We start from the raw sequence: 14,653 nt of genomic DNA, 5'->3' as shown, positions 1-14,653 counted from the left end.
TATAGTAAAACTAAATGATGATTGCAGAGAATGTGATTATTGAGAAGATTATAGTGTTTGATTTGTAAGCATTTTATTAAAAGTATAATGTAAATTGATAAAATTATTTTTATGCATATAAATTATATAGGTTAAATAAATTTATAATTTTAAATATAAAATTTAATTTTTTAACTTTAAATAATTAAAATAATAAATAATATTTATTAAAAATAATATAATACTTTAATATTAATTATTTAAATATTAAAATATGTAAAATTACTAAATATTTATTTTCACCTTAAACTTATAAAAATAAAAAATAAAAAATATTATTCAAAGACAAATTTATTGATAGATAGAAAATTTTATCGATAGATCATATTATCTATCGATAGATAAATAGCCACTGTCAAAAGTTTGAACGTAATTTATCTTTAAATGTTCTCATCTATCAATAGACATTCAATTTTAAGCATTCTTGACGCTTTCTTTCTCTTAGAACCGTGACACTAGACATCTTTCACTTTTAAATCCTCTCAATTCTTTAGTAAATTTTCTCGATTCTAAATCATTTAAATGTTTTTCTCTCAATTTTAGGTATCAAAAGAATAAATTTTTCTCAAAACACTTTCAAATTTCTTTAAAATTTGAATTAAGGTTTCATAAAACCTTAAGTTCTAATCTTTCCAATTTTCAAATTTGGTGGTGAAATTTGATCCAAATGTGTTGGGGACGACCTACCTTTCTTGCGGACAATGAGAAGAAAGAGAAGAAGGCAAGGGGAGAAGAAGGAGAAGAACACAAGGAAAGAAAAAGGAGAAGAAGGCAAGAAACAAAAGAGAAGGGTTGAGAGGTTAAAATGGTCGAGTGAGATGGACAATTTGGGAAAAAAATATGTAACTTTCCCTCGATGAGAGAAGAGAAAGACACTTGCCTTTCTTATTGAAAATTCGTGCAAGTATGGTGATAGTTTCATTCATATATATTGTGGTATTTTGACCATATCTCTCTCTACAGAACTTAAAATGAAATGTTTCTTAGACCACTAGAACGTTAAGAAGAAGGGCTACAACTTTTAGGTTTACCACTTTTCCGAGTTCTGATTGGATTGTGGTCAAAATATTTGTCTAAATAGAAGCACTGCAGCAATATTCATGGACTAAACATGTTATGGTATTTAGAGCATATCTTTCAATCTATAAGTCTAATTGATGTGATTCTTAATTCATTGGAAATTTGAGAGATAGGGCTAAAAGTTTCATGTTTATTAGTTTCCCCAATTAGGAGCAGATCAAGGTGAAAATCTCGTTCAAATTTGATAGAGTGCTATAGCACTGGGAAAACAAGGCTGTAGTGCTGGTGAAAGGAAGCTCACCATGCATTTTCCCGAGAGCTCAGCTCTGCAACGCTGAAGAAGTAATGCCGCAGAGTTGGGTGATTTTCTAAAAATAAAAAATTAATGAGATTTTAGGAATTACGTTATTTAGAGCCTATTTAAGGGAATTTTTTAAAAGATTTTGGGGGGCAGGTAGCAAGCAACTATTCTGGAGATTTGAAGCCAACATCAAAGCAAGAAAATAAGAGAATTGGAGGAAGAATCAAAATCACAAAGCTCCAATTATTAGTTTTCTCTCTTTACTTTTGTGTTTTTCTTATTTCCTTTGATTTGGATTAATAGCTAAATTTCTTTGGATAAAGTTTTTATTAGATATTATGAGCTAAATTTGTTTTTCTAGGAGTGCAATTGAACTCACATGTAATTTAAGCTTTTAATCTCTTTCTTTCTTATCTTTAATGAGATTTGAATTGTTTATTCCAATTTCTTCTTAATACTTTTAATTGCCTATTCACCAATTAAATTGATTTAGGAACCTAAACAAACTAGGGAAAGGGAGTTTAATGTAGACTAAAATTGGGATAACATATAATCATATTAATTGATTTGCTTAGAGGATAAGAATATATCTATAAGCCATATGTAGCCAAATTAGAGCCTGAACTTAATGAGTTTGTTTTAATTTCAATTCACATAGAGATATAATGTTTTGGTTAAAATAGATATTTTTATAAGATGAGTCGAGATACCCTTATAAATAATTAATGACTCCAGATTAGCGATTCGACTCATTGAAATAAGTTAAGGAAGAAAGGTAAGATTTAGATAAAGTGTGAGGGATATTGTAACCCTAGGCTTGTTCGATTTGTTGTTTACCTAATAATCTTATTGCTTTAATTTTTAATTAAATTAGTTTTAGTTAAGTAATTTTTAGTTTAATTAGAATTTAGATTTTAATTATTTAAATAAAACTAAATTGTTCTAATTTTAGTACTTAGTGAAATTTTAGGTCAATTATTTGCTTGCTTATATACTATCTATTCGATATGTATATTTGTGTAATAAAATTTTAACTAACAAGGCTAAAACCACTGGGCATGCAAGTCAATATAGTTTCTCATGTTCCATAGTCCTATAAATTTTAGGGTTCGTTTTTTCCTAGTTGTTCCTTAAATCCTCATAGAGGTGTTTTACCTATTACCATAAAGGGTCTGTCTGCTTGTGTGCCTTATTGGCAAGTTTTCATTTCCACATTTTCTTTCAATATGTTCTTTTTCAATGAACAGATGCATTTACAATATTAACATATGGGGAAATTTTGTTTTAGCCCTTAAAAATAACATGTTTTTGTAAATAAGCTTCTAGATAATTTTAACTGTTTTTAGCCACAAGAAGAGATTTTGGGACAAAAATGCCCTTAATGAGCCATCTTCGTTTAGGTGAACTCTTAAACAGGCCGAAAATGGAAAAATAAATATGCAAAGAATTTACGAACATCTAATTTTGTGCAAAACATTTTTTTTTCCAAAGCTGGTGCAAAACAAAATAATGTTGTGTGAGATAGTTTTTTAGAGATTTTGGACATGATATTCAGATAATAGGAGAAGAGTGATATTAAACTGAACGAGGAACCAATCGTAATGAATTGAAAGCTTGGAAAATGATATGAAACCAGAATTCCCTGATATGGTGGTGAATCGAAAGGAGAAAGATGTGAATCCAAAGCACAAAATGGTCTTTCTACAACAGGCCATATGTGAGACAATTGTGGCAGGGCATGGTTTAGAGTTTGTGAAACTGCATGTTGGGAATGTGTGACACGGCTGTGACATGGTAGGGTTTAGAGTTTGTGACATGCCATGGTGAGAATGTGTGACACGGTTGTGACACGTCAGCATTCAGAGTTGGCGACACGCCATGGAGGGAATCTGTGACACGCTAGTCTTCAGAGTTCTTGACACGCCATGGAGGGAATCTGTGACACGCTAGTGTTCATAGTTCGTGACACGCCATGGAGGTAATCTACGACACGCCAGCGTTTAGAGTTTGTGACACGCCATGGAGGGAATCTGTGACACGTCAGTGTTCAGAGTTTGTCAGACTCCATGGAGATCCGTGACACGGCAAGGTTTAGAGTGTGTGACACGGCATGACAATTGATGGGTGACACAACATGGTTTGAAAAAGGAAAAAAAAAGGGGCAAATAACGAGGAAACTGATTTGTCAAGACTTGGAACTCCCATCAAGCCCGTGACAACAGTCGCGACGTCCCGATCGACATTTATTACCCGGAATGTCAACCTAAACCCCGCAAGGCTTTAATATCAGCTTCTCATTTCCCCTATGGGTAATTGTTTCCAACTTAAACAAATAAAATAATAATTTCTGTCTCACAGGGGTATTTTGGTCATTTATTCCAAAAATCTCAAAATCAGTTAAAAATATAGTATGTAAGTGGAAAACACATATTTCATATTCAAAAATAATTTTGGATGTCTAAAACATTCGTTTAAAATGGAATTATGACTGTTAGAATAAAATAAAAATATTGAATAAAATATTCAATTTTCTCATAAAACAACATTTTAAGAACACTGCATAAATAATTTTTATAGCGTAAAAGCAAAATAAATTCCTACATACAGTAATACAGATAACCAAAATATAGAATTTAATTTATAGTGACACGTGGGCTCACAAATGACTAAAAGTATAAAAAAAATGAACCTACAGTTTTTGAATGTGGCAAGTCCAACTGTAGTCCTCGCCGATATCAGTTATCTAAAATCTATTCTGAGCCTGTAATGGGTGGAAAGGAGGGTGGTGAGATTATAAAATTCCAGTAAGTAAACAAATATCATTTAAAATATCTAAAGGCGAGTAAAAGGAGACTATTAAAACATTTCATTAAACCGTAATTTATCATCTTTCAACTTATTTCAACAAAATGAAATCAATTTATTTAAGTCGAATAATCGGTATGGCTTATGAATTTCTTAAAAAGCTTGGCTCATGCAAAAAATTATTATCATACTCAGTTATCTGGGATACCTTGGCTGAGGGCTATCCCAACTGAGTCCGTCAAGACTATTAGAAAGTCATATTTTTATTTTGAAAACATAGTCGTTCCTTGGCGTTGGCCAAGTTCCCCTTCACGTAGTGGTTTGGCGTGAAGTGAACTCTAAAAGTTATACATCGGGAGTTACCCTACTCGCCTCTCCAACCGAGGTAAAAATATAATAGGATTTCGTGCCCCTCTAATAGGCTAGTCCACAGAACCTAACCCACTGCAGCAGGTCAAATCCACCATACAATAAAATTTTGACAGCATGACAGGGTTAATATATTACTACCCAGCCTGCAAGGGTAAAATAAAGCAATTCATACAATTCATAACACACAGCCCAACTAGACATGTCAACACAATAACATAAGCCATCAATTTAATTTTAAATTTACAACATATTAGTGGTCTCAAATTACTCTATTTTCAAAATCATCATTCAATTTTAAAACAATTTATAAAATCTTTTCATGTAGACACATTTTGTTTGTAAAACTCAAGATTTACCATTTAAACTCATTTTCATAAAATTTCATCAAAACCAATTAAAACATACTTTAGATAATTAAAATGATGGTAATGTTACTCACAATGTCTAGAGTGGGGATTTTCGAAATACTCAGACTATTGGTCCTCGGGTATAATTCTCTTGCTTTTATTGGAGGACTCACCACCTTGACACAGTACAAAATCGAGAAATTCACCACATTAGTACTAAATTGAAATTAAACTAATTTAAACTACTAATGCATGATATGGAATGCAAAAATGTTCGAATAGTCGTTTAAATACGGTATTCGACCTAATTCACACTATTCTCGGTGTAATTGGCTAAAACCTCCAATTTAACTCCAAATCGATTTCTTTCACTTTCTACACTCCAATTATACTTAAAATACATCAATGACTGTGAATATAATTCAATTTATCAGTCCCGGGTCAATAATCACACATGTCTACACATTAGGTAAAAATTCAGATTTTTACACCAAAATTTCCCATTTAATTTCTAGCCTCACCAAACATCAAAGATCGCCCAAATATCATGAAATATCATCAATTTCAACTACAATATCCTCCCTAGAAAATTCGGCCAATAATGGTAATGGGGGAAAATGAATTCTTTTCTTGTTGTTTTGTTTCTAAATATGCTAAACTAACTAAAAACACTAACATAACTTAAAATCAAATCAATCTAACTGCATTCTCTCTCCATATCCATTTGGGCAGCCATGAATTCACCATGAAAACATGAAATTTAACCATGAAAAATAAGGAGAAATGCATGGAAAAGGTAGATCACAAGTCAAAATCAAGAAAATTTACCTTTGATTGCTTGATTCCTTGAAATCCACCAATTTTCCTTTAATTTTCCCACCTAGGTTTCTTGTTTTTCCTTTCCTCTCTTTGTCTTACCATGGCCGGCCACATGAAGAGAAAATGGAATAAATATGGGCTGATTTTAATGGACAATAATAAAATATTCATACTTGACACGTGGCATGTTTCCATTGGTCCATTTTTAAAACTTTAAAAATTTTAATCCTTTTTATCTCCACCACACAATTAGTCAATGGTAAAAATGAGGATAAGGGAAGACCATGTGCTGGACAAATATCCTGGTGGTGAGAAATTACTGTTTTGCCCTTAGGGTGGCAAAATTACCATTTTACCCCTATGCTCTGAAAAATACCAAGAATGATTTTTTTTCACTTCTTAACCTCAAATCATACTCCAATAAGTCAAATGGGGCCAAAAATATGTTCTAAAAATTTCCATTTTGTCCCCAAGTGGCAAATGACCATTTTACCCCTAGATAGTGAAAATTCCAATTTGACTCCAAATTGATCCTCGAACTCCAAATCACCATATTAAACCATTCTGGGACTTTAATATTCTTAATTTCATCTTAAATTCTCTATTTGATCTAGTTCGAGGTTTAAATCAACTTTGTTGTACCTCTAAGTACAATACTGACTTTTGTAAATTTTTTGGGACTCTTCTAGCATGCAAACATGCTATCCATCACATGTATGTCATGACAAGTATTTTATAGAGTCAGGCTTGACATCTTCTCTTCTACTTGGATCAACCATATGATCCTTCTTCATGACTGATTTCGACATCCGACTAAATATTAATATTTTAATATTATTTTATTAATAAAATATTATTTTATTCTAGAAATTTTGTCTTGTCTCTTTGGTTCCCAAAGTTCCTTATTATGTCTTAATTCGCTTCCGACCAACTTTATTTATCACCATATCAAAGTATAGGGCATTTCAATCTCCCCCACTTAAATAGAATTTGTCCTCGAATTCACGTCGATGTTGCATTATCAATCTCCTTCTATGATCCTATTCCTTTTTCGTTCTATAGGGATATTCAATTTATTTACCTCGTTCACCTTTAGTTCAATTAAATGCTTTATTTATGGCAATTATTATTCTTTGAAGCCAGATCAGCAGTACCTTTCACAATCATGATTTCTTATATCGAGTCACCAAGTATACCTTTATCACCCTTATTAAATTTGAACCATAACTCCATCCCAATCATACCGATTTTGGTCGCATTTTATACTTATTTAGGTATACCAATCACTATCTTATTACTTCATTCCATATTAAATTTCTCAACTTTCATTCATTCATCCCATCCTCATACACTATTGTGTAGTTTACAATATCATTAACATGCCATACTCATTCCTGTACATATCCTCAATGTTAGGGAAAATTAATGGCTTTAATTATTTCCACATACTTCATATTTACCTTGCATTTAGGAACTTTCAATCTTCTTAATCCTATTAATCCATCTCATATGGCTTAATCGTACTGTAGATTATATTCCCTTAACTATTTCTCCAAAATTCCTTAGGTCACCATAAATCGTCTTCTGATAAGATTCTTAATCGTTACATTATCTATACAACTCATCAAATATATTGAGTTCAAATCTCGAACCACTAAAACCATTATTCATTTTAGTTGGGTACATCACTACTCCACACATACGTATACATGTACATTCAAATGTCTATATTCCTCATTATGTATACGGGTCTCTATTTTCAAATGCCTTCAGACTAATTTCTCTTTGTTCATTCCTATCCATAATCAAGATTCAATAGAATAATCTTCATAATTCATACAAATTCTCATCATGCCTGTGCATAGTTCTTCATCATTTATATACTTATATTCTCTTCTTATCATTTCTAATTATATGCTTAAGTTTCCTTGTACTGTATATCATTGCATCACAATGTCATCTCCATTGAATTATAATCTATTATGCGTGTATGTTTTATAATCCCATTGATATCTCAAAGATTTATCTTGACTTGATCATTGCATCTTATGCAAGACCATAATTTCTAAAAGTCATCTTTATTCCTCGATTATCCTTCATGTCTCCTACATATATTGTATCCTTATTGCATTCCGATATTGATTTGTTAGTTAAAACTCAGATTCATTTGAATCATGTATGCCTTAAGTATTTTCGAATTCCAATTCCCATAATATATTAAGAAAGTTTCATTATCTGACTTCATTATCAAGGTTAACTTCTATCATCATTTATTCCACTCTTTCATATGAATATAACATCATTATTCCTTAACCAATTTACAAATTGTACTTGAAGTTGTAAAACTTGAAACTATGTTCTCCTCAAGTACTTTTCAATATTAATACTAATATCATTCTCAACTTATAGCTTCTTTTTTATAACCACATAACTTAGTGCTTACTTTCACGAAATCCGTAGCAAAACTCTTCTTGAATATTTCCTTGGGAATATCTATCTTAAACTTATGTCTCACAACATACGATTACTTAACTTGTGACTTAGCCATTAGGCTCCTTAACAAGTTTCAAAGTCACGCATCTTATGCTCATCATGTATAACTTATAATTCTTTCTCAATGGCGTTTAAACATTCTTAAAACACTTAATCACTTATTTACTCTTTTATACACCAAGTATATCATTTCCATAAAGGCATGCCCAACTACTCATGCTTTAATTTATCTCCAAGGGTTTCTAGCATGTCACCTAGTTTACTTGTGTTGTTACTAATCCTTTCCTTTCAACAAGGTCAATACAAGATTAGTATATTCTCATAACAATATTCTATATAAACTCATATGCTATATCATTATTGAAATCTTTATTTACATTTTTCTCACTTGGTATTGACATCTCTTATCAGTATCTCATACATTCATCTAACCTTTCGCTTGCTTCCTCTTTAGTCTTTAACAAGACTTAATCTCTTGTCTTCTTTATTTCCTAAGATTTGACTTAAGTCATCATATTATTCATCTTAACACTCCGCATGTTAATTTATTTTTATGTAGCCATCTCAAAAACTTTCTAACTTTTCTTTATCTTACATGCCAATATATATAAGGCAATAAAGAAACTCTGCACTTTCACTCATCATCTTTATCTTAATACCTCCCAATGCACTTAAGACTCCAACAACAAAGCTTAACATCAAAACCAAAAATCATATTTCAACTTGCGAGTCCGATCTTTATGCCGCTCATAGTCTGCTCATGCTTTCTAATCATAAGGGGTTTTTAACGTGACAACGTTTGATAATCAGTACTGTAGCGTTGCAACTATTTGAATTTACTTTATCCCAGTAACTCTTCTACCTTTAAAGTTACTACCTCAATTATTCATAATCATGTGGCTTCCCTCTGAGTCTATACCACAATTAGCAAGACTAACTTTCTATCACAAGTGCGCAATCAAAACATTAATTTAACGTATTTATTTTGCCACTAACATTCATATATCTTTACCATAACATTTAGTACGAATTTGCTTAAGCAAAAATCTTCAAATTTATTCATAGCTACATGTATCTCAAATTGCTCATCACTTATCATCAGTCAATAAATCCCACTCGAAAATACCCTTTCCATATTGTATAGTGATTTCACCATATAGTATCATTGCACTATGTTCTTCCATTCTACTATCACTCATACTCCATAGAAATTAATTAAAATATTTACGTACCTTAACTAATGCTAATTCCATTTAATCATATCTTAAATACTTCAAACTTGTAAATTACAACTCCAAATGTATGTCCATATATTGATAATCTTTATATATTTCATGATCATGAAAACTACAACTTAGAAACTAGCTTTCTATCATATGTACTTTATTAGAGCACTAATTTCAACATATTTAATCTACTCTTGGTGGTATGTCAAAATCATCCTTGTCTCGGTTGCAATCTAGAGGAATCTCTCCTCTGCATATCTGTATGAGCTGGTGGAGATGGAGTAGCTACCGTAGCCCGTCCTAACTGTGGGCAATCTCTCTTAATGTGACCCAGTTGATCACAATGAAAACATCGTACAGGCCCCCTACACAGCCTAACATGATAATTCCCACAATTTCTGCATCTACGTGAACTTCCTGAAACAAAAGAGTCTTTGCCCTTTTTTGGTGGTTGATTAAAAGATACACTCAAATTTCTCCTTTTTGCTAACTCAGTTCGCAAACTCCTATTTTCATTCGCAAGCTTCTCAGCTCTAAAAGCCATTCACACTACCTTTTTAGCCACGATTGCGTCCGACTCACCCATAAAAGAAACACAACTATGTTGCCTAGCCTCTTTAAGCTTTTTAGAATCAGAAACATCCAGCACTGGTGGTGGGACAAGAGGTGGGGGTGGTGGTATTGAAGGAGTAGCTGGAGGAACAGTAGAAAGAGCTTGACCAGCTTGAGCTTGGCCAGCTATAGCAGTAATTAAATATTTTTCAGAAATCATAAACGTCTGTGTGAGAAGGTTCATTCCTCATTCCTCATTCCCAAAGATACCAGAGTGTTCAACTTTCTTCTTTGCAAGCTTGACGACACCACAACAACAATGTCGGTTATCAGTGAAGAGGTCAGTCAGTTTGAAAATAAAACTTCTAAAACTTTCTTCTGATCATGGTTTTTTGCTAGGTTTGTGTGATGTGTTCTTGTTTTTTCAATATTTTTCAATTGTTATGTTTAAACTGTTTTCTTCCCGGTTTTATGGTCGTACCAAAGTTTTGAACTACAATAGATATGGCGTGTAGTGGGTAAACTGCTTTTTGGAGTTTTTAACGTGTCATGACATTGGTTATTTTAGGGCAGTTCGTGTAATGGGTCAGTAATTACACTGATTGACGTGTCACACGCCACGGGTATTTTAGGCCAGTTCATGTAAGGACATAGTAATTATAGTGATTGACATGTCAGCGTTGTCGTGTTACAACATTTGACTTGATACGTATGGCGTGTTACGACATTTTACGTTATATGCATGGCGTGTTACCACATTTTACATTATATGCGTGGCGTGTTACAACATTTTACGTTATATGCATGGCGTGTTACCACATTATACGTTATATGCATGGCGTGTTACCACATTATAGGTTAACTCACTTGTACATGTGTGCCATGTTTTGCAGATGCAGTTTAGGTAGTATGAGGATCTTGATAGTTTGCTTATTGTGCCGAGGGAGAAGTGGGCGTTCAATGTCACTACTAACACCCACTGTAAGAGGTCACAACTGCATTACATCAACAAGACCCTTCAAGAGAAAGGGGAGTACGATGCAGTGAAGCGTACATGCTTCAGAATGTCGCTGGACGTATATCCGCAAGGCTACTTCTTCCCTAGCCTCCTGCATAACATCATGATTCATTGGATCACTATGACAAATTCAATGGAGCATGAGCTATGGTTTGCCATTCGAAAAAGCAAGGCCCACATATCAAAGTAGGAGTTCTGCCTTATCATCAGACTGAAGTTTGGTCTAATGTCGGATGTGTTCACACGACCATGAGAGGTTGTTGCGGACGAAATTCATGCGTGATACTGGAACGGGCAGCAGAATGTTAAGCTGCAGGCCTTGCTTGATAAGTTTCCCGAAGGCAACTTTGAGCGACTGGGAGACGCGACCAAGATGACACTCATCTTGATCGCGAATAACATTTTTTTTGGTCAAGACTACCGTAGATGGGTGACGCCTTGGCTCTTGTCGTTGGTGGAAGACATCGATGCTTGGAATGTCTTCTTATGGGGTCACTACATTTGGAAGTTGACCTTGGACTACCTTTTAAAGGGGTTCGAAGTGCCTTCCTCGAATGTGCAGAAGAATCGTTTACGGTACAACATTTACGGATTCACGTGGGTGATACAGGTACTGTCACGTAACATTTTTCATTTCCCTTTTGACATAATAATTTATGGTTGGAATCGTTTATCATTTACGGTCTGATAATGATTACATTTGACTTGCAGTTCTGGGCAATGGAGGCAATTTCGGCCTTGTGAAATATAGTTGGTCCCTTTACTCAGAAGGACGTCTACCCACACATGTGCAGATGGCAATGCAACCAGAAGCTAAAAAACTTCTACAAAGCAGTTGAGATGTTGGAGTCATCTTAGCAGATGAGTGAACAACTACTAATTTCTGATGTGAATTTGTATAATAATTTTTCCTAAAATTTAATCACAATCCCTATTTTGCAGTTATGGGCAGTGGAGACCTTGGAGCCCACCTCGGATGAGGCTAACCGAGATTATTTTGTGGACATTGATGTCCCATTATTTAAGGGCCACCAATATGTGCCAATAGGGCACATGGAGGATCAGGCGAACTAGGGTTTAGGTGCAAGGGAAAAGAAGGGAAACTTGAAGTACAAAGAGCCACTGGTTTCATGAAGCAGAGGCGCTCAGTTGCTACTATTGTCGATGAGTTGTCGGTCCCTGAGTTGATGGAGGAAGGTGACAACCATGGCAATGCCATTGAAGAGCCTGTAAAGACGGTTATAAAGGTTTGTGTTCAACAATTCCATATGTGATTATCGAATAACATATCTATATTTGCGGTTGGACTATGCGACGATAGCTCCACAACCGCAGATAGGTCCTCCTTAGACTCACAATGCTAACGAGGAGCCGGTAAGGACGATTATAACGGTTTGTGTTCAACAATTCCATATGTGATTATCGAATAACATATTTTTGTTTACAGTTGGACCATGCGACGATAGCTCCTCAACCACTAAGAGGTCCTTCTCATACGATTAGTGCTAATGACCAGTCGGTAAGATCAGTTCTAACAGTGTGTGTTCAATATTTTCACATATGTTTATCGAGTAACACATTAATTTCTATTATTGTAGTTGAGGGAGGCGACCACAACTCCTTAACCACCAATCAGTCTTGCTCAATCGCAAAGTGGTAACGAGCCACCGGTAAGGATATTAAAGTTCTAATGGGTAATGTTCAACAATTCCATATATGATTATTGAATAACAGAGTAATATATGTTATTGTAGTTGACCCATTTGACAAGGGTCAATGACGGAGTAGTCACGAAGCATCAGTTGCGACAGATCATGCACCGGTATAAAAAAGACATGTCAGAGCTGAAGGCTTCAATTCAGTCATTAACTCTGGCAATGCTAACGTTTAAAGACCGTGTTGTTGCTCGAATTTTAGATGGCCTGAAATCACAGGTACGTTATTCTATCTTCGCTCATATATTGGTCGTTTATGTTTAATAGGTGTAGTTCTATTTTTTGTTCTTGGTTTATGGTTTGTGGTATTATATGAGCTAATGGATTTTCCCATTTATCTTATTCTATAGGGCGATCCTTCATCTCACGATGCTGTTGAGGAGCACGATGATGCTGATGATGGGCACCATGATGAACCTGGAGTGCACATTCACGATGACGTTGCTAGTGTTGAGGGAGACCCTGTTCCTGAGGTCGATTCGATTATCGATGCATCTGAGGGAGGGGAAAGAGACCTTCACTCAGTCATGGCTGAAGGAGAAAATCTTCCTTAGGCCGCTGCATTAGTGGAGGCAACAGTAGGAGGGGACCATTTTCCTCATAGCACTCCTGAAGCCAGCGACTCACGGTTGTCATCACTAGAGTCATCTGATGTCCATCATCGTGCAGTAAAAATTTCAAACCTAACTGAGTGGACACGGGTGAAAATGATTAGCAAATACAAGGTAAGCCCATACGTCAACCCCTTAGTGAGCCGTTGGGATGTAAAGAGCACAACGGTTGAAGCGTACGAAGCTTTCAAGAAAGAAAAATACTCGAGGTAAGCTTAGAAATAACATTGCAAATATTGTTTTTTAATGAAACATTAATCCACCAAGGCTTTTTAAACTCATTCTATTACATATGCAGGCGTAATGTCGGGATCTTAGGGGATCAATGGGATGACTTTTTCATAACATTAGAGGATCTCAAAGAAGAAATGACTAGTGAACATATAGACGCATGCCTCAACGTACTTTGTAAGCAGATGACAAGGCCAAAGTCGAAGTTGTACACTACCCGTGCATGCGTGGTTGACACGACATTCTTCGTAAGTTTATTTGAAAATTTTTCAATTCTGAAAATACTAAGTTTTTGATTGCATTAAGTGTAAGCTAATGTATACATGCTTCACAGGACACCATCCATATGCTACACACCTCATTTCCAACTGAAGATGCCCGATCGACTATGGAAATTTCAGATGAGTTACGGGCGTACGTGGAGGGTGAAAAGTCGACATACGGGAAAAAATGGGAAGATGTTGATTTCATCCTTGTGCCTTGCAATGTGGGTGGGCATTAGGTGGCAGCGAAGATCGACTTGGTGAGGTGGATGATCAAGGTGGTGGACCTCGCAAGAACTTCGGATGCTAAGGATAACGGAGTGCGAGTGGCTTAAATGACACCCCTTACGATAATTATGCCAATCATCTACCACCAAGTCGGTTATTTCAACAAAACACGACGAAAAACACGGGATTTGACGTCGATGCCATTGAAATTTCATTTGACAAAAGCTAAGGTGCATCGGCAGGATGATAGTGTCAGTTGTGGTATGTTCATGATAGGGTATATTGACGATATTTTACAATCGAAATCGATCAGAGTTAAGCAGAATTGCAAATATGCATCGCCAATACTCTCTAGAAATTTTTTTCAATAGTTGTGAGAGCGAACCCTGAACATATCGACCCTTGTCTGTACATTTTTTGTATATACAATTAATTTGATTAATTTTAATATTTGTACATTTTATACATTACTTTTTCTTTCTCAATTCAAACACAGTGCCTTTAAATTAATATTGCAACCACTTGGCGTGCACACAATTGGGGCATGGCGTGTCACCATTGAAAACTGGAACAAGTCAGCGTGTCATGCCAAGTATCTGGTTCCACTCAACGT

Source organism: Theobroma cacao, chromosome 10 (assembly GCF_053813885.1).
Source record: "Theobroma cacao isolate CCN51 chromosome 10, ASM5381388v1, whole genome shotgun sequence".
Taxonomy (NCBI): Eukaryota; Viridiplantae; Streptophyta; class Magnoliopsida; order Malvales; family Malvaceae; genus Theobroma; species Theobroma cacao.
The sequence above is the reverse complement of the archived record's forward strand: the minus strand, read 5'-3'. Positions refer to the sequence as shown.